The sequence below is a fragment of the Phyllostomus discolor genome, chromosome 5 (assembly GCF_004126475.2).
Source record: "Phyllostomus discolor isolate MPI-MPIP mPhyDis1 chromosome 5, mPhyDis1.pri.v3, whole genome shotgun sequence".
NCBI lineage: Eukaryota > Metazoa > Chordata > Mammalia > Chiroptera > Phyllostomidae > Phyllostomus > Phyllostomus discolor.
This window is the reverse complement of record NC_040907.2, coordinates 37,547,152-37,568,029: the sequence shown is the minus strand read 5'-3', so window position 1 is coordinate 37,568,029 and position 20,878 is coordinate 37,547,152. Positions and strand designations below refer to the sequence as shown.

General features: G+C 45.8%; 1 pseudogene; it reads right to left on the bottom strand.

The window, feature by feature from the left end:
• Positions 1-3,340: 3,340 nt before the first annotated feature.
• Positions 3,341-10,987, bottom strand: LOC114496939 (annotated as a pseudogene).
• Positions 10,988-20,878: the final 9,891 nt, after the last annotated feature.

The following is a 20,878-nucleotide window of genomic DNA, read 5'->3' as shown; positions in this document are numbered from 1 at the left end:
GAGGGACTGTTACTCCAACAACTTTTAGACATTCAGGAGCTATTTCATTAGAGAGGATACCATAATTTGCCATTAATCCAATATGCTACCCAGGGGTATCCCTGGGCTGTGGGTAGGGGTCTATATAGTTTTTTCTTGTTTTCTTGAAAGACCCTTTGTATCTGTGAGTAAGGAACAGGTGTGAGAGAATCTGCCAATAATTCAGCCTGTTGTAACTAATTCATGAATTCTTTTATGGGAACAGCCAGGGATAGTTTCTTACTCAGGTTTATAAACACCTGTTTAAACAATTTTGGGCATAATTCAATAGTCTGGGGAGAACTAGCTGTCCCTTCAGAATTTCCCTCAAAGTTAATCATTGACTCACTTTGAGCCTCTTTCTCCTCATGGCCTGTTCTTATGGGAATCAGGGTACAAAGTAAGACCATGATTAATATCAGCAAGGAAATTATTAAGAGCAATCCCCAGGAAAACTACCACCCCCCTTTGTATGCCACGTTCTCTTCCAGGAAAATGGATTCCTTGAATTCCCTCTTTCCATGTTCGGACCTTGTCACACAACATGGTTGGAAGAGGACGTGGCACTGACTCTTCTTCAAGCTTGTATGTGAAAGGAATGTGCAAGCTCCTTCAGGCAGGTGTGAATCTTTAAATTATTGCAGGAACCCAGTCTTCCGAGTCCTGTCAAATCTACTCCCTTCATACCTTTCCTGTTCCTTAACTGAATTGCATAATAGTCTATGACCCCTTGTTTCCAGTCTAGGACACCTCCCCACCACAGTCCACTCCATCATGTTGTCATTCTCAGCTTTCTGAACCACACAACTGGCAATAATAACACGTATTACTGTAACAATGATAATGATGAGGGTTAATATTTATTGTGTGTTTGATATTTGCCACATACCCTGAGTCTTCTTAAACCCCTAGACTTCAGAATTAAGGTCCGGCTCCTTAGCCTAGCACCCCTTCGTGGTCTTATTCCTATCTTCTTCTCTAACCTGGTTACTAACCCCTCCTATGGGCGAACACAGGTCTTTTCTAACATGCTGTGTGATTTTATACCTCTTCTTGTTCTGATGTAGTCCTATTCTTTTTAACTTGGCCCCAACTTCACCTCCTACAGAGAAGCCTTCCTTGCCCTTGACTGAACGGTCTGGCTGACTCCCCACGGCTCTGTCCTGCGCTCCCACAGAGAGCACTCTATGCCCAGCATTTATCAAACGCTTTGTCATTGCTGTTTGGTTCTTTTGTTTTTCCTCCTCGGCAATACAATGCCTGGCTCAGAATAGAAGGTCAGCTAATATCAGCTGATTGAATGCATCAGAATCAGCTGGAGAGTGGATTTAAAAAGAATACTAGCCCTGGCTGAGCACCAGAATCACTTGGGTTACTTATTAAAACTGTAAATGCCTGAGATCCACCCTTGGACACTCTGATTCAGTAGATCCAGTATAGGGGCCAAGAGTCCACACATAACAAATCTCAGTGTGTACTTCTAACGTACAGTCTGGTTAAAATCACTGTCATAGACCTTTGCTGTTCAAAGTGCCATCGATGGACTGGAATCACCTGAGAGCTTATTAGAAGTGCGGAACCTCAGGCACCACCCTAGGTCAATAGAAACAGAGTCTGCATTTTACCCAGATCCCCAGGTGATTCGTGGGTACATTGGCGTTTGCGAAACACTGGTGTCTTCCTTTGGACTAGTACCATCTACCTCATACTAACAGTGGACATTTGTCAATGACATTTGTACATCTACAAAGTTTGTCATTTACAAAGCACATTTCAAACAGTAAACGGAAAAGCAATAAAAGATTATTGACTGGCACCTCTGCTCCTTGCTGCATCCGTGTTTTCTCCTTTAACCCTCACGACCGTCCTCTGAGACAGGCTTACAGAGTGGCAGGTGTTCCCGGAACTCTGACCGATGAAATCGACGCACGACGGGCTCTCAAATCAGATACACATGAAGGCCCCCTACCCAGCCAGAGGAAGTGCGTGCCCACGACTTAAGTCACACAAGTGACAAACAGGTACCTTCCTGAAGGGTCACCATATTGTCTTCCACATTCTTTTCAGCCCACAGATCCAAAGTTTCTTTGGATTATTTTCAGAGTGCCACTTAAAGTCAATCTGTTATCATACTTTTGAGGAATTGCCAGATGAGGTGTAATCAAGGCCCATCTCTGATACCCCTAATCTCATGCTATCAGAATTTCTGTCTACCTCATGTACCTTCTTTGATTAACTGAACGTAGCTTTGGAGGTTCCCTGAGAATAGGAAATAGTGTAATATGAGATAATAATAAATCCTGACTTTATGTGTATAACTTAAAAATAATGCAACTCTCCCTTATTAAAAAAATCAATCAGGACAATGTCAAAGCTGGTTGTCCAAGTACCATATTTTTAGGACTATAAGATGCACTAGACCACAAGACACACCTAGGTTTTAGAGGAGGAAAATAGGAAAAAAATTTTTGAAGCAAAAAATGTGGTAAAATATTTAATAACCTGTGACCCCACTCCGCCGCCGCCACCTCCCTGCCCCCGCACGGCGAGCCAGGTAAGCTACCTTCAGACTATAAGACGCACCTCCTTTCCTCCCAAATTGGGGGGTGCGTCTTATAGTCTGAAAAATACGGTAAACGGTGAGCGGTGTTTACATTCTTGCCATACGGTGGCGCCACTTTAGCCAATAAACAGAAATCTTGAGTTTTTGTTCCTGTTCTCAGAATCAGGCTGTGGTGGTTTACACGCACCAGAATTTCCTTGAAAATTGTGGTGGCTTTTATTTCGTTTTTGTGTTTTAAAATACATTTAAATGTGTTACAATAAAGCTGTCCAAACATTCCATTAACGGTGGTGCTGAGAGTGCTGAAATAAAACCCCATGATACGTTCTGTCGTTCAACCGGCAGGGAGCACGCCACAAAATACTAGGGATGATACCGAGAATATGGAAGGCAAAAGCGTGCCACAGAGGCCATAGATCAATGTCTTCCTAGAATGCATTTCCCTGAGAAATATTCCTAGGGGAAAGTGAGCACTGAATGATGGGTGCTTAAATTCCTGTCCTGAACGGAAAACATTTTTTATCTTGCGTAATCAGCCACATGCTGGGACATTCCTAAAGACCAGACCCAGGCTTAGCTGCTGTTTTATTTAGCAGTTAGGCCCATGGACTACGGATGGAGACAATCTGGATTTAAGCCCCCCTGCCCCCACCACTACCCAGGAGTGCGATCTTGGGTGAGTTATTAACTCGGTCTTCTTTCCTCATCTGTAAAATAGGCACAAAACAGCACCCAGCTTGTAGGATTGCTGTGTGGCAGCTAAATGGAGACAATCTACAGGGGACAAAGTAGGTGCTCATTAACGGGCAGCGTTTCTCTTCTCCTCAGCATCCCAGCTCAGGGCTGTGTTGAACCCCCAGGAGATGAGTTCCCATCGCCGAGAGAATTCTTTTCCCTTCATCTGTCATCTTATCTCCCACATAACTGGGCTCATCCTGGAAAATCTCTGTGTTATTTGGTTCTCTGCCCACCTCATTTTGAAATCTATGGGGAAACTTTTGGGTTTTCCTGAAATTGTAGGAAAGGTTATTATAAAGTTCTGTGGATCAAAGCTGGGAAGATGTTAGCAGAGTCTTCAAGGACCTGTCCCTCTCCTTTGCCATGTCCACCCCTCCTTCTCTGGACTTGTCAGACCACCTCCTCACCTCCCTAGAGCCTGCCGCCCAAGGCCCTGCACCCTGTGAACCAGGTCCAGAGTTTTTGCCCCTCCCCCCCCCCCCCCTCGGAGAGTTGGGCTCCGCAGAGACTTCCTTACTGCTCCTCTGGAGGACTCCTTGTCATCTTCTGAAACGGTGTTTCAGGGCTGAGTAAAAGATGATAGGGCTAGAGGGCGCTATAGGGACACTTCTCCCTTTTCTTGTAATGGTATTTGGGTGGTAAGATTGGGGGACAGTCTTGAGGGCTGGGGGTTAGGTTGCTTCTGATTGGGAGACCGGGCTCACTAAAGCGGCTGGGCAGACCCACAAGAGGAAGAGCACAGCGTCATCTCTGCCAGGGCTCAGAGCCTTTTTACCTGCTACCCACCGACCTCCTGTTCTGAAAGGTTGTAGCTACCACACTGCATTTTTAAAACAATCGGTTAATTCACTTCTCCATTAAACACACACACACACACACACACACACACCTGGTTGGGTGCATAAGCAAAGGAGGGGCCTCAGGGAGCATTGTTGGGGTAAAAGGCACAACAGGAAATACAAGCCTCCCACTGGTCTAGGATACCGATGTACTTGGCTTAGATAATGCTCTGGAAAGGGCCCTGGAGGCCTGGACAGTTGTCCTTAATACAGTCACTAATTTGCTGTGTGACCCTGGGGAAGCCACTTCTTTCGGCCTCAGTTTGGAAAGTGAGGGCATCTGACAGTGTGATCTCTGCGGTCCCAGATGAGGGTTCCCTCCTCCGGCAGATACTGCGTCCCCTCTGCCTTGCTCAAGTCCCTGAGCCATGCCCAGTCCTTGTCTGTTCTGTAAGTCCTTGCACAGCATCCCGCACAAAGTAGCTATTTGGTAGGCCATGTGTTCAATGAGTGAATAAATGACAAAAAGAGCTTCTACATCTACCCACGCTGGTGCTACCCACCAGCGTCTACCCATGCTGGTGCTGTGCCAGGGACCTTTGTGAACATTATACATGCATGTAATTCTGGCAACACCTTGAGGTAGGATTAAAAACAACAACAACAACAAAAAAAACCCTCCTGATGCAGGAAGTTGAGTTGATCATACCTCTTGGCTAATAGCCCATTGTTGTCATTGGTCCATGCGATGCTTTCTTTCTGGCTGCATTTTTGCCCCTCAGCACTAACCTTCACTCCTCTTCCTCTCCTCTCAGGCATCCACTCTGAGCATTTGCTCTAGGTCTGGAAATGTGTGTGTGTCCTTGTGGAATGTGTTCTCTTGTGCGTGTGCTCAAGTTTTCTGTTTATGTCCCTGGTGTTGTGTGATGCCTGGGTTCTGCCTCCTTGCTTTTCCCCAACACTGTTTCACAGACTCATCCATTTTGCTACACATACATCTAGTCCATTGCCTCTGCCTGCCGCCAGAATTCCATAGTTACATCCAGCACTGTGTACTTATTCATTCCTCTGGAGGTGGAAACCTTCAGTCCCGCTGCTGTCTGCCGCCACACACACCTCCACGGTGCCTGTCCTCCTACAGGTCCCCTTGCACACCTGTAAGAGAACTTCTCTGGGACCTAATCCCAGAGCAGGATGGTTGGGTCACTGGGCACATGCAAATTCGAGACCATAATCCCAATTTTAGAGCTGATAAAATAATGTCACACACGTGGAAACTAGGGATCTAGAATTTATTTCCAGAATTTTTGCTTCCAGATCCTGGACTGGTTCCAAGGTGACTCTATAAATAACTCCACGTGGTCCAATCAGCTCAATAAGTGCTCTTCCTGTTACTCGGATCTCCCGAAAGTGAACTCAGATAAACCGACTGGGTTGTCTAGACAGTGTGGCATCGCTCTTTTAAGGGCCTCCTCATCCCGCTGTGCATCACCCAGAGGCTGGGGCTTGAGGAACTCTTGCTTCTTTGAATTACTGACAATCTCTCACATGTTACAGCAGAAAACAGTTAGAAGCATGTCCCACACTTATCGTCTCACCTCTCTTCACAACCCCATGAGGTAGGAGCCCTCATCATTCCCTCGTCATTTCCGTCTCACGCTGAAGGCAGCTGAGGCCCAGCATGGCTTGGCTGCTAAGTGGCAGATCTGAGACCCAGACCCAGCCTCCGAGCCCAAGTCCAGTGCACTCTCCACCATCCTGGAGCTGGTAGCCAAGGAAAACAAGCCAGCCCCCCACAGCCAGTCACTTGGATGAGGCCATAGAAGCTCAGAACTTTGAGCCAGTTGTTTGAAAATGCTGTCTGCAGGTGTTTGGCATTCAGCAGGGCCAGCCCCAGCAAGGAAAGACCCCAGCTGGCACACGGAGGGACAGGGGCATGGCACCGGGGAGAGCTTTTTGCTCAGGTGATGGCAGAGTTTCTGAGTTCCACACGGTGTTAGCGGGCGGCTGCACGGTGCCGTGATGCGCACCACCAAGGAGACAACCCAGCCTCCCTCTTCTGGGCTGCTCCCAGGTAGTGAGATTCATCAGTGATGGCAGAAGAGAAATAAACACCCTCTGTTTTTGAAGCCTTCCCTGACAAATATTTCTAGTTTATTTTATTCCTGTCCATTCAGCTTGCAAAGTCAAACACTTTGAAAAATGTAGTTCCTAGTCTAGACAAACATTTACTATGTGCTTTGGGCCAGGCAGGGCGCTGGGGTTGTAAGTGATTATGTTCATGAGTGATGTGATGCTGAGTGAGTTGCCTGGCCCCTCTGTGCCCATGGCAATGTCACAGTCAGTACCTGCCACACAGGTGGTTGCAGGGTGAGAGCACACCCAGCACAGAGTAAACCTTGACGAGTGGTCTTGGGGGTGCCACTCAATGTGATAAATGAGGAAAGTGGTAAGTATGAAATATCAGGGAGCCCTGGAGAGCCTCAGCAGAGCTCCAGTAATGTGAGGCTACCTGCTTGGGCTGAGATGATGCTGAGCTGCCAGATAAGTTCCATGGTAGGGGCGGGGGACAGGGCACAGCAGCAGAGGGAAGGCCTTATGTGAAACCACAGTGTTCCTGCCCTTGGCGAAGTGCTTCCACCACCTGCTTCTTTTCTCCCCTCTGCAGCTTGCACCAACCTCTCCGGGCACTGCTACCCCGTGGTTGCCCTTAGCTGCTTCCAGGCCTATCTTTCCCCTAGACTCTGAGCTTCTGAGGCCCGGAACTTATGTGGTCAGCCCTTAGCACAAGTAGTACACAAGGTCAGTCTTCATTAGAGAACTCTTGGGTGAATGAAAAACACAGAGGCATAAAAAAGCATGAGCCCCATGAGTAGTGGCAAAGAGCTCTGCACAGCTGATGTGTCGAGAAAATGTTGGGAGTGGTGGGGGTCAAAGCTAGGAGTTAGCAATAGCTGGGCTGTCAATGGCCCTGTGTAGTGAGCTGGGGGTTTCTCTGGATGGCTCAGACTCAGGTGGTACTGCAGTGAGAGAGAGAAAATACAGGAAGTATGTGTGCATGTGTGTATAGAGAGAGAGTAGAAGAGAGAGAAGGAATCAGCTCACATGGTTATGGAGGTACAGGTCCAAAATCAAAAGGATAAGCCAGCGCATTGGAGACCCAGGCAAGGACTGCAGTTTAAGTTCAAAGGCCGTCTGCTGGTAAAATTCCTTCTTGCTCAGAGGAGGTCAGTTTTTGTTCTATTAAGGTCATCAACCTATTAGATGAAGCTCACTCACACTATGGCTGGTGTATGATCTGCTTTACCTCTAGGACTACTAATTTAAATGTTAAGCATTTAAATGTTAATCTTTTTTAAAACACCCTCACAGAACATCAGAATAACTTTTGACCCAGTATCTGGACATCATGGCCCAGCCTTGACCCATTAAATTAATCATCACAGTACTATAAGAATTCCTGCCTCTCTCCTCTCCCCTCCTCCCCTCCCCCCCCCCCCCTTCTTCCCTTCTCCTCCCTTCTCTTCTCTTCTCTTCTCTTCTCTTCTCTTCTCTTCTCTTCTCTTCTCTTCTCTCCTCTCTCTCTCTCTCTCTCTCTCTCTCTCCCCACACTCCAACAGGGTCACTTAGGGGAAAATTTCAGAGGATCATCTCCAGCCCTGTTCTGCCCACATGAACCATACCATCCAATCTGTTGTTCTCCTCTTATCCCAGTGGCCAGGACCTATGTGTAAAAGAGAAGTTTCCATTGTCCTATCTTTAAGTTCACTGACCCTTTCTTCCTCGTGCTCAAATCTTCCTTTGGATCTCTCTGGTGAATTTTTCATTTCAGTGATTATGCTTTTCAGCTCCAGAATTTTTAAATGTTTTTAGGTTTTCTTTTTCTTTATTATTTCCATTTCACACATAATTTTCTTGACTTTCTCCACATCCTCCTGTAGTTGTTTGAGCATCGCTAAGACAGTTGTTCTAAAGTCTTTGTCAGGTATGTCTGCCATGAGGCCTTTTTTTCAGGGACAATTTCTGTTGATTTATTTTTCCCTTTTTCCTGTTTCTTCGTATGCCTTGTATTTTTTCCTGAACACTGGACATTTGAATCTAATAATGTGGTATCTCTGGAAATCGGATTCTCTCACTTCCTTAGGGTTTACTGTTTTTTCTATTGTTTTTCTTTACTTTTGTTGCTGTATAGTTTGTCTTTGTGCTGAGGGTCAGCCTGAGATATAAATTAAAGGTCGTCACAGGTCTTTCTAAGCCCTTCCCTGGTCACGTGTAGTCACACTCTAATTTTCTCTGTATACGCAGGGTTTTTTCCTACACTATGGATTTTTTAAATTATACTACAGTATAATTTGAAACAAGACTATTTTCCTTACTAACACCATGGGGCAACATTTTCTTTAGCTTCTTTAGTGCTTTGACTTCCTTCTTCTTAAGACGGTGTTGACGAAGATTCTAAACCAAGAACATTTGAAAGTCTTATAAAACTATCCCCACATATTAATATGTTGAAACCCTTTTCACATACACTCTATTGTAGACCATAGGTAGGCAAACCTTTTCTGTAAAGGGCCAGGTAGTAAATATTCTCCTTTCTGCAGGCTATGCCATCTCTGTAGCAACCACTCCACACTGTCATTTGTTGGCATACAAGCAGCCACAGATAATAAATAAGTGAAGGAGTACAGCTATGTTCCAATAAGACTTTATTTATGGACAGGGAACTTCATATTACTTTTCTTTGTCTTGATATGTCTTGAAATATTCTTTCTTTAGAAACCATTTTAAATTGCAAACACAGTCGTTAGCTCACAGGCCATTTAAAGCAGGCAGTGGGCTGGATCTGGCCCCCAGGCCAGAGCTGGCTGTCCCTTCCACAGGCTTTCACATGTTATGTAAAATGTATGAAAACTACAGGGTCCAAGTCTAGAGACTTTGGAGAATTTTCTTTTTTAAATCTCTCATTTTAAAACTTACCAGACAAGTCTTCCACTTTTTGGATAAATAAACTCACGTAAAAGAGAAAAAATAATTCAGAGTATGAATCCCTACTTAAAAAGAAAAAAAGAAAGAAGCTATAAAACAAATGTTTCACCTTAAAATATATTTTTTAACTAGGAAACATAAAATTTTTATTGTATGCAATACACATAGATTTGGTACATATTTTCCTAGTTTTTACTTTAGGAAAAAAGACAGTGAAGAAAGGTTTATAAATCTCTGCTTCTCTTGCATAAAATCTTACTACTGAAACTAGTGATCCCTTGCATGTACAACTATCAACTCTGAGCATAGTATGAATTACACCCAGGAAGTGGAATTTACCTGCATGAGCTTTGGGAGCTCTTTAAAAAGTGCACAATTGTATCATAGAACACTATGGCCCTACAATGTGAGATGCTTTTGAATAGGAAAACCCTGCCTCCATAACCTGGGGAAACAAGAATAACTTTTCTTTCCACAGTCATCAAGCATAAAAAAAAAAATCTTCAGAGTCTGATTTATCAAAGGTAAAATGACTACTGCTACACTTCATGGATTATTTTGATCCTCAGTCGTTCCTAAACACAAAATAAATTTCACATGAACTTTAATCTGGTTGCGTTTTCTGAAACAAAATACTACGACAAAACGTATTGAACTGGCAGATGTCCGTGGGCCAAAGAAAAATAATTTAAGTGTAGAATGTTTGCCAACTTTATTCTTTCCAATTTTACAACAGCTGTAGGCATTGAATCCTAGCTGTTGTCTAGTGTTTTTGCATTAGAAACAGAACTCCATCTCCTGTTTAACACTCCTCAGGGCTGCATTTTGTGACAGAAAAGATCATTTTGTTGAACTGTTGCAGAAAATCACTCACACGCAGAGAGATAACGAAGCACAACCTTTATTACGCGCGGGCTCAGAGGGGGTTAAATTCCCAAATTATCTGAGCAGAGAGGTTGGGCTGGAGTTTCCTTTATATACTAGTTACACAGGCAGAAAGGGAGGGGGAACCAGCCACTGAAAGCAAGCATGCAGAAGGGAAGGTCAGTGTTTTTGGCCTTGAGATAATGGCTGTTACCCTAGGAATGGCTGCTCTCAGCTATGTCCTGTCACATTAAAACAAAGGCACTGTTTTGCAAGTGTTACAGAGAGCACTGCTTATCAAAGAAGCTGCAGAGCATAGAAGCTTCTTTTATGGGGTTTTCTTTTCCTGCCACAGAACTTCATGCTTTTGTTCTTCAGGAGATTTCATTTCATTGTAACAACAAATTTTATTACCTTCAACAAGCTGACTTTATACTTGCTTTGAGAACGAGAGAGGTTTTCCCAGTTTTCATCTACAGTGGTAAGTGTTAACTGTGATATGCCATTCTTAGCTTCCTGGAAGCTTGCAGGTATAAAAATGTTTGAGTGAGGCCTTTTTGTTTTTTCAAGCATTGCTAACTCTCTCTCTCTTTTTTATTACAGCTTCCTTTTTTAAACGTTTTTGGATAATTTCTTTTTCCAAAGATACCATCTGACTGGGAGTTAGCTGTTCTTGAATTCTGCTTCTCTCTTCTTTGTATGCCTGACAGTCGGTCTTGTAAGCATCTTCATAGTTTTTTCCTTTTAATCAGGAAGTTTCCTCTATAACTCAGCAATTTTTAAAATTAGTTCTGAATTTTTTTACATCTGAGTTCTGAGCTTTAAATACGGGTAACCATTCTTCAGAAAATTGAGTGTGTTACATCACAGGCTTCTTTGGATAACTACCAAAGGTGGATGAAAGCCATCTTGGTACCTGTGCAAAACTGAAGGGAAAGTGTGGTTGACTCCCACGGCCTGTGCAGATTCCCACTCCAGACCTTCCCAGGGCACTCAGCACACCCTGCACGCTCAGAGAAGCTCCATTCCACCTGGCCATGCGGCAGCGACTGGGCCCCAGTCTCATAGAGCCCCGTGGCACAATAGAACAACCCAAATAATGTCAGCTTGAACCTGAAGGTGACCCTCCCAAGCTCACCATCATACCTACCACTCATGAGGCTATGCTGTTGTCCTCAAATGTCCTAAACCTTTAATGTCTGTCTCCCAAAAGAGGTGGGGGTGGTGGGATGAAGGGGTGTGCGGGGCAGGGTCGGGGGGAGGAAAGAGCACTGTCCTTTAAATCCACTGGAAGTCATTTCACCTGCGTGGGTAGGGGCTTGCAACAGTGGGGTGAGAAACAACAAAAGTTACAGCCCCCCTCTTTGACTGCACCTCCGTGAGCAGAAGGTGAAACTGAGGATCAGAGCAGATTATTTGGAGGACAGGATCCTTTTTGCCTGCTCCAGCTCCTGCAAACTGTGTGCAAGCTGCTCGAGGAGCACGTGCACAGCTGCCTGCTGCACGGCCTGAAATGGTGCATGGGCAGCTGCTACTGTGCTAAAAGCTGAAATTCTGATATTAACTGCAATTTACCCTCTAATCTTTCTCTTGGAAATTTCAAGCCTTGAACAGAATCCAGAATTCCAAAATAAAGTTGACCCTTGTGCAGTTAAAAATCTTTACCTGTTGACTCCCCCCAAATGTAACCATGGTCATTCTAATCATCTGCAGGGAATTGGCTTTGAGACGCCCCGCCTCCACCGCTGTAGGTACCGAAGTGCACAGGTCCTCACATCCCTTCTGTAAAATGGCATAAAACAATAAATGCGTGAGCCCTCCGTCTGCGTTTGATCGTAGTTCGTTCAATCCACAAATGCAAAATCCGGGGATACACAGAACCTGCTGTATATTTGTTGAAAAAATTCCACATAAAACGAGACTCTGCAGATCAGACTTGTGTTGTTCGAGGGTTGGCCATAGTTATGGTGCATAGATTCTGCCAGTGGATTTGTTGTCTAGGTGGGGAAACAGATTCCTGTGCATCCTTCTACACCACCTTCCCAGAACCCCCTTCTGTTTAGTCTTAAAGGGCCATTCTATTCACCAGATGGATGGAGTGGAGAGGACATTCCAGGTGGTGGGAAAAGTGCGTGCAAAGCACAGGCAGAAAGGGGATGAGTGTGCTGAAGAAATGACGAGAATTTCAGTAGGGGTGGGGCAAAGGGAAGAGGGAAAGCAGGGGAAGGACGTTAAGAGAGATGGAGACGAGTAGTCTTTGGCTTTTATGGCAAATAAATGTTCGTGACAGAATTCTTGCTGATGTGCAAATTCAAATTTTTATTCAAAACAGAATAGGCAGTGATCAACCAAAGGCCCTGCATTTGAATTGTTAAGTTCATTTGTTCAGCTTCTCTAAACACAGCTATAGAAAGACCTAAACAGAGTTGGAAAAGGATGTTTTGAATTCTTTTTTTAAAAAAGGGTGGAGTCGTAAAACGCTTTTTTTTTTTTTTTTTTTTTTTTGCTGTTTTCAGGGAAATTGTCTTTTCCATGCATCGGGAGCAGGGCCCACCGCCTCGCACAGTTAACAGAAGTGGGGGGGCGGGGGTCCTGTGGCCCGGCACCTCATGGACATAGCAGCCCCTGGGGCGTCTCCTTGGACGCTTCTTCCTGAGGGCCGCTGTCTTCCTCAGGTCGCGGTGCCGCCCCCGCCCTTCTCTCGTAACCGCCCAATGGCCAGCAGCCTGTTTATCCACAATCTAAACACCCAGGAGAACCTCGGAACCCCAGGGTGCGGGCGGTAGGAGAGTAGTTCACATTCAGGTTTGTGAGCGACAAAGGGCAGGGAAACAGCCTCCTGTCGGGCGTCCAGCTCAGCGACAGGCTCAGGGCGGCTGGAGCCCCACGCCAGCACCGCAGCACCGTCCGACCCCTGCCCACTTCACGTGGCACTGGAGACTCTTCACAGCGATGTGTGTGAATTGCAATGCACCATCTGCACCTGTAAAAAGCATTAAGGTCTATTCAGTGAGGGGCATATTTGAGAGCGTTTAGACCCTCTCCAAACAATTCAGAGTAACCAAGAATTCACTGGAATCTTTCTCAAAGCAAATCTGGACTTACTCCCTTGAATTTTACCTAAGAACTTAAAGCTACAGCAACACACTTCACCTCCACCTAGAGGGCTATTCCTTTTCTTGACAGTAATTTATTTAGCATCTACTATGTGCCCAGCCCTGCACTGGTGGTTGTGGTTCAATTTCACAGGCAATGGCCATAACCAAGGGATAGGAGCCTAAGGGCACTCACCTGAACAGAACGGAAAGACTGCACCATGGAAATACACACCCAAGTGAGAACAAACAGGGGCTGTTGATGCAGAGCTTGCTGTAACAAGGGAGTCAGCCATTATCACTTGCACTTGGCAGAAACTCAAAGGCAGGAGGGGGAGCAGGAAAGCCTTCGAGTAATTAGAAAAAAAAAAAAAAGAGGGTCCAGGACTGCTTTGATTGGAGGTTGTTGGCAAAGGGGAGCTGGAAACAGCTGACCAGAGGCAGACATCTTTCTGTGATGCAATTGAGGAGCTCATTTGGCTTTCTCTGGCAGGTCCTGAGTTAGAGGTGGGAGCAAAGAATAGGAAAGCTGACTGCTATTGACCGAGTCCCAGCTGTTCCCGGCTGATTGCTGCAGAGGTTGTGGTTTTGTTTCCCGAGCTGGTTGCTGCAGGGGCTGTGGGTCCACATTCAGTTGTTATATATAATCAGACCATTGTCTATTTATATATTCAGTCTTCCAGTTCACACAGATCCCTGATTTTCATATTCATTTTCAGAATATTGGATACCTTCACAAAACAGGACACAAGCTAGAGGCAAAACCACATTGAGCGAAGAGGCAGGTTTAGCTCAGGGATGGGCCGGCAGCCAATAGGAAGTCCATCCCAAGGCCAGGAGACCTCAGACTTTGTTACAGCTCATCCTCAGTTCCTTTCAATTCACTCCACTCATTCAACAAATATTCTCATTGATTGTTGTGTTAAAGCTGTCTTCTCTTTCCTCCATTAGTTCTTCCCTCAATAACCCTCGTCTGCTCTGCTATTTTACCTTGGCCTCCCTCCCCCCAGTGTCTGAATTCTCTTAAATGGGTCGTAACAGGTTGAATGATGCCCCCCGCCCCCCAAAGCTATGTCCTCATCTTAATCTCTGCAATCTGTGAATGTGACCTTCTTGGGTGACAGGGTCTTTGCAGATGTAATTAAGTTAGGGATCTTACGATGAGATCATTCTCCATTATCCAGGTGGGCCCTAAATTCAGGGACAAGTGTCCTTATAAGAGCGAGTCAGAGGGCGACCACAAGGACGGACACAGAGGATAAAATGATGTGAAGACAGAGGCAGAGGCTGGAGAGATGCGTCCACAAACAAAGGAACGCCAGGGATGGCCAGGGTCTTCAGAAGCTCACACTGAGGCACGGAACGCGTTCTCCCCCGGAGCCTCTGGTGGGAACGTGGCCCTGCGGACACCTTGATCTAGGGCTTCTGGCCTCTGAACTGTGAGAGGATAAGTGTCTGTTGTTTTAAGCCACTGAGTTTGCCGGTGATTTATCATGGCAGCCACAGGAAGAAGTTACTTCGGTTCATGTTAAATAATTGTGTGGGTTTGAACACCGTGTTTATATAAACATTGTCAAAATGACAGAACTATTTCTTTCAAAACAAACAAAACCGAGATGCTTGCCAGGCACATTGATTATTTCTATTTTTTCCCATCCCCTTCCATGCATTGTATTTATAACTAGATATTATAAAATGAGTATTTGCGGTTCTCCGTGCCCATTTAACTCGAGAATGGAGGCATTGTCCCATGCGGCTGCATTGTCTCCATCACCATATTCACGGTTGTGTTTCATAGGGTGGAACCGAGAGCCTCAATTGCTTAAGCATTCCCCTAGTTTAGGTATCTAGGCTATTTCCAAACTTTTTGTCACAGTCCATGTTGCAATGAAAAATAATAGCAATAATAACCCCTATCCGTGGTGTGTCTATGATGGTCTGAGCTCAGACACTGCCTTTGTATGATTTTATTTAAGTCTCTCAATCAACAATTCTTTGAAGCAAAGAAGAGTTTGTTTGCGGGGCTCTGAGAGGTAAATCAACACGCCCCCAAAGCCCATAAAGCCAAGAAGCAGGGGAGCCTGGGTTCCATTTGGTCTGTCCAATTCCAAAACCCACGCCTTGTCATTGAGCCGCACTGCCTCCCACGAGTTAGTACGAATACAATTTCTAATCTGCACCATATCTTCACAACATGTTCCCAGGAGTGAGATGACAGAGTCAGGGCTTAAACGCTTATTGTGTCCTAAAAACGTACCATCACACCAGCTGGGCTGGTTATTTTCCCTTGTATCATCCCAACTGCATCCGCTCTCCATCCTTCTCTGCCCTGCTCTGCGGCCTGAGAGGGGGAACCCTACACACCCATCTTCCCAGGGCCTTGTGCCCTGGCTTCGGGTGGGGCAGGAGAAGAGAGTGGTCTGTACTTCTTGCTGTGCCTCCTCTGCTCAGCCTGCAGTTGGGACAGTGGCTGTGACCCGGCCCTCTGACCCATGGTTGCCGGCTTCAGTCCTGTCTGGTTCTGGTGATGGCTCCTTCCCTCTCCTCCCCCGTCAGACCTATGTTCAGGTGGACTGACCCCGCCACTGCTGGTCCCGGAGTGCTTCACCATCCCTGCTGACTCCCTCAACTCTGCCCACTCCTCCCCAAACACCCTCTTTCTCCCCCTTGAGTTCACCTTTTGAGGACACCATGTCCTTCCTGCAGAATGTTTGCACTAGTCCCAAGTTTTCACGACAGTGAGTGATGCCATCCAGGCCTGAGGTCAGGAAGTGCAAGCAGGAGTTGCCAGCAGGAGTGGGATCCCTCTGGACGTGGCCCTTCCTGGGGCGTCCTGTGCAGCCCTCCAGCCATGACTCCAGTGTGCGGAGCGGGCTGGGCTTTCGCAGGACCCTGTCCTCTCTCCTCAGGTGGAGCCTCATCTAGGTAAGGACACCCTGTCGCAGGAATTTGGACATGGGACCCAGAGGCCACTGCTCCTCATGGTGATGCCGCAGTGGAAAGGCCATGTCCACTGGGCCTGGAACCAACAGTCCACCCTGGCACGTGGGAGAAAATAACAGGGTTTGTGCAGAGAGAGAGAGAGAACTGAAGGAGGCGCAGAGAGACAGACAGGTATGAGAGAGGAGATGGTTCTAGAGGACAGGGAACTCACTTCTCAGTTCTTGGTTCTAGACCTAGTGAAGCCCAAGCGGCCTTGTCCTCAGGTTCTCTGACGGATCTCCGTTTCCCTTCTCATAAACTCCCCCTTTTACTTGAACGAGTTTGAGCACATTTCTGTTTAACCAAATTTTCTCTGCTGAAGACCCCTTTGCCACATGGCAAGAGGTTCTCCTAGGCCTCCTGGGGAGAGCCCCACCCGGGGTCCCATGACAGGTGAGCAGGTGTGAGGCCTGATCAGCTTCCAGTGCAGGAGCCCTACCGCACTCACACGTGGGAGGCACCGGGATACACGGGCACTGCAGTGCTCTCTGTCTGAGCAGGGGAGCAGGGGTGGTACTCTGCTCCGGCTCAGGCCGCTGTCTGGGCGGCGGGAGGGAGGGAGGCTGCTGGTGGCAGGCCCCCCTACAGCGGCATGCACCAAAGGCCTAGGCAGTGTACACGCTCATCCATCTGAAGGTCATAAACAGTCAGGTGTGCAAGGATGTTATTCACAAGGTTATTCCCAAATTACATATAATGGCAAAAAATTAGAAATAAGCCAACTAAATTGGTGAAAATACCACAAGTGGATCATTGGTTATTTCTAAGGGAAAAAGTAATAACTTTCTTGGCAAGTGACTTATGTCCACATACATCCTGAATTTGAATTTTGTCAATGTTTCTCACCTGGACTTGAGCTTCTCAAGAACAGGGAACCATCATATGCCCGTCTAGTTGGTTCTCATCTCTATGCTAATTAATTAACCAATTGTTTATAGACACTGGGGGTACTACAGGCCAATAATAATGGGTAATGCCTTTATTGCTATGTTCTTTCAATATTTCTTATGCATATTTCTTATGCTTATGCTACACGCAGGCATTGTGCTAGGTACCGAGGATACAGCAGGGAACAAATGTTACAAAATGTTACCCTACCTGCCCCCTACCCCCAAAAAGCTTTACAAAATCTTCCCGGAAGCTGGGACCCATAGGTTTGCCTATTTTTAAAGAAGAAAGGGGACAGGAAGGGAAGAGTGTTGCAGCACAGCGGGGTAGGTGCAGTTAGGGCTCGGGGGCTTCGGTTTGTTTTGAGCTTCCTGACTGTGTGACCTTGGGAAAGGCACTTGGCCTCTCTCTGCCTCAACTTCCTCATCTGTAAAATGGGGATAATGAAAATATCTAATACAATCGTGGTGAGGACTAAGTTCATTTAGATGTAAAGTGTTTAGAACAATGTCTGGCACGTGTTGGACGCCCAGTAAATGTCAGCTCTTTATTGTCATTGCTGATACAAACAACCCGAGTAGTTCACAGAACATCTCAGCTTCAGTTTCCTCTCCTGGAAAGTCATATAATAGTAACATCTCTCTCATGGGCAAGGTTCAGGTGAGGTGAAGCGAGTGAAAGCACTTTATAAACTGGGGGTTCGAACTCACGACTCAGCGCCGTTGGTGGCCGGCTGTGCAGGGGGCCCAGAAAGGCGAGGGGCCCTGAGGGGGCAGGCAGCAGAGTCGTGGGGGCTGAGCGGAGTGAGAAGCCAACAGCTCGCTCCAGCAATTGCGGTCACACAGATGTTTTCAATGAAGGCACAAATCTAGGCTTTTATGTAAGATCTCTCTAGTTTTTAAATGTTGGCAATTGAGTCAGATTCTTATAAAACACTTTGAGAGCCTATCAAAATAAGGGTTCAGGTCGCCAATCTGTGAATAGTTATAAACTTTTACAAGTATTACTTAATAAACCCAGTGGGGGCAACTATGAAAACAGCTGAGGCAACAACGAAACTGAGAAGCCACGAAACAACTAGCAGTGATTGGCTGCTGTGTGTTGTGTGCATGACAGCATTTGGCTCCCCCGGCAATCTCAAGAGACAGGCGTTGGCATCCCCATTCTACAGATGAGGAAACTGAGGCCCAGAGATGCTAAGGTCACAGAACTGGGGAGCAGCTGATGGGGTGGATGCCATGTCTCTGTGACTCCCAAACCGACTTCTTTTCACTCTGATGGTGTGGCAAGGCTGCAGGAGGGTTTTGCCTGTGCCTGCAGGCCCCTGGAGTTCACTGCAGAACTAAAATGCCAAGTGATGGGCAGAGGCAGCGGGCCCAGAGTTCAGACTTGTTGCCCTGCCCTGTTTCACAAGTATAGAAACCTGCATGAAGGCCATTAGTGTTAACTGTGTCTCGTCATTCAATGTCCGATGATTTAGTCCTTCCTTAAAGAGGGTCTTGGACATTAGAATATTTTTTTAAAGATTTTATGTATTTATTTTTAGAGAGAGGGGAAGGGAGGGAGAAAGAGAAGGAGAGAAACATCAATGTGTGGATGCCTCTTGTGCAGCCCCTACTGGGGACCTGGCCCACAACCCAGGCATGTGCCCTGATTGGGAATCAAGCCACCGATCCTTTGGTTCGGAGGCTGGCACTCAATCCACTGAGCCACACCAGCCAGGGCCAGCATACCATTTCAGTAAGGCTTCCTAATCTGGAATAGGCAGCCTAAAGAGAAAGGAGAAAGAGGACATCAGAGTCTCATACCAAAAAGGGTCTCAGAACCAGTTCCAAAAGCTGTGTACAAAAATGCAGCAAGGTCTGTATACTAGCACACTTCCTGTTAATAATCCAAACCATGAGTCTCTGCTTTGCTGTGGTTTAGATGAGGGGCTTCCATCACCCTCAACCCATGCCGGGTCCCACTACCCCCCAAACAATGACATCAAACCCGGGGCTCTGAGGGGGCATCGGTTAGTTTGAAAAGCTCCCCAGGTGATTAACTGTCTCTGATCTAGTGTATACTGAGAGAATTCAGCAGGTCCTTTATTTAGTCAAGAGCTATTTCTTGAGCACCTACTGTGTGCCGGACACAATATTAGTGTTTGAAATATAGGGGGCAATAAAAAGGCAATGACCTTACCCTAGTCTAGTGGGGCAAGAAAGAAAAACAAATCATTTTAGATATAATAGCAATTGTTCTCCAGAAAAATAAAACAGGTTGAAGGGATAAAGGGTGCTTGAGGAGCAGGTTATTTAATTGAACACATATTTGTTTTTTTTTTAATTAAGATTTATTTTTGAGTAAGCAATATATGTATCCCGAGAACACATGACGCAGCCTCCGACCCTGCCTGTCCCACTCTCCGGTCCAGCAGGTCTCAACGTGTGACCCCCGTCTGGTGGCCAGGGGACTCGTTAGAAATGCAGAGTTTCAGGCCCCATCCCAGACCCGTCGATCAGAGACTCCAAGAGTGGGAGCCAGTGACCGGCGTTTTCACATGCCTCCAGCTGATTACGATCTGTGCTGGGGTTTGAGAATCACTCTAGTCTAATGAGCATTTCTCTTATTTCTTAGGCATCCCTCCAGTGTCTCTTTGTAAATACCAAGAACATCAATATTCATTCTTGTTGTCTCCATTCTTACACAATTACTATTCTGCACCTTGGTTTTATTACTTCCTATATGCTAGAGAGCTTTCCATACAAGTACAAAGTTCATTATTTTCTATACATTCCTATCACTTCATTGTGAGGATGTACCACAGAATAGAAATAACCAACTCCCACCTAATGATTGTAGGTTATTTCCATCTTTTGCTGTTTCTATTTGTTAGTGCCACAGCCAATAACCTGGTGCGTGTGTCATTACACATTCATGCAAGGCAGAGGGTGAATTCTGAGAAGTGAGACACAGGCCAAAGAGTAAGTGAATTTGGAAATCTCAAAGACAGTGTTTGCTGCTCGTAGAGGTTTTTGCTTTCTCTTCTGCAACAAATGAGAACCTTTGATTTCACCACAAACTCACCGAGAGGCTATATTGGATTTTTGCCAGTCTGTTAGGTAAAAATTTGTAGCCTAGTGTAGTTTCGATCTACATTGCTCTTGTTTTGAATGAAGTTGACCACCTCTGTGTACATCTGGGCCATGTGTATGTAACTGTGAACTGCCTGTTCTTGGTTTTGCCCTGATTTTTCTCCTCCTGCTCTAGAAGCTTTTTTATGTATTAGGGGAGATTAATCCTTTGTGACACGAACTGCAAATAATTTTTCCAATGTGTTTCTTGCCTTTTGACTTTATGGAGTTTTTTGTTTCTGTGTGTGTTTTACTTTCATTTTTAACACTTAAAACTGTTTTCTACCTAAAATTTCATTCTTGAAAATCTGAACTTAGTAGCTCATCCCAAATAAATTACAGAGCTCACCAGGGCATTCCAGAAGTAAGTGACCGATCCTGATGAAGACAACCAAGATGACACAAAAAGAAGATTCCCGTCTGCGATGTTTGCTTCCCAGCATTCATGTAGCATCTACTCTGTGTCAGAACAGAGTGGTTTATTTATTTGAGCCTGTATATTTTTTCCTACAGTTTTCATTATGAACTCATGTCACTATATATAATTATATATTAAATATTTTTCCATTGAGGGGGAGAAGAATATCAAATACAGTAGAGCATATAACTTTTTTATCCCCCAAAGAACAAATTGCGGTGAGCACCAAGCACTGACTCACAGGTGAAATTCCGGGATGCACCCATTGGTCGATCCCCAAGTGGCCTGGTACCTTTGACGTCTGCAGCTCAACGCTGCACCTGTGACGGCAGAGACCAGATGTCCCATGGCGCTCGCTAACTAACTACTGAGAACTTACTGATGGATCAGTCATGGAGAAAGTGGTCTACTTGAGAGTGTCCTGCCTTTAA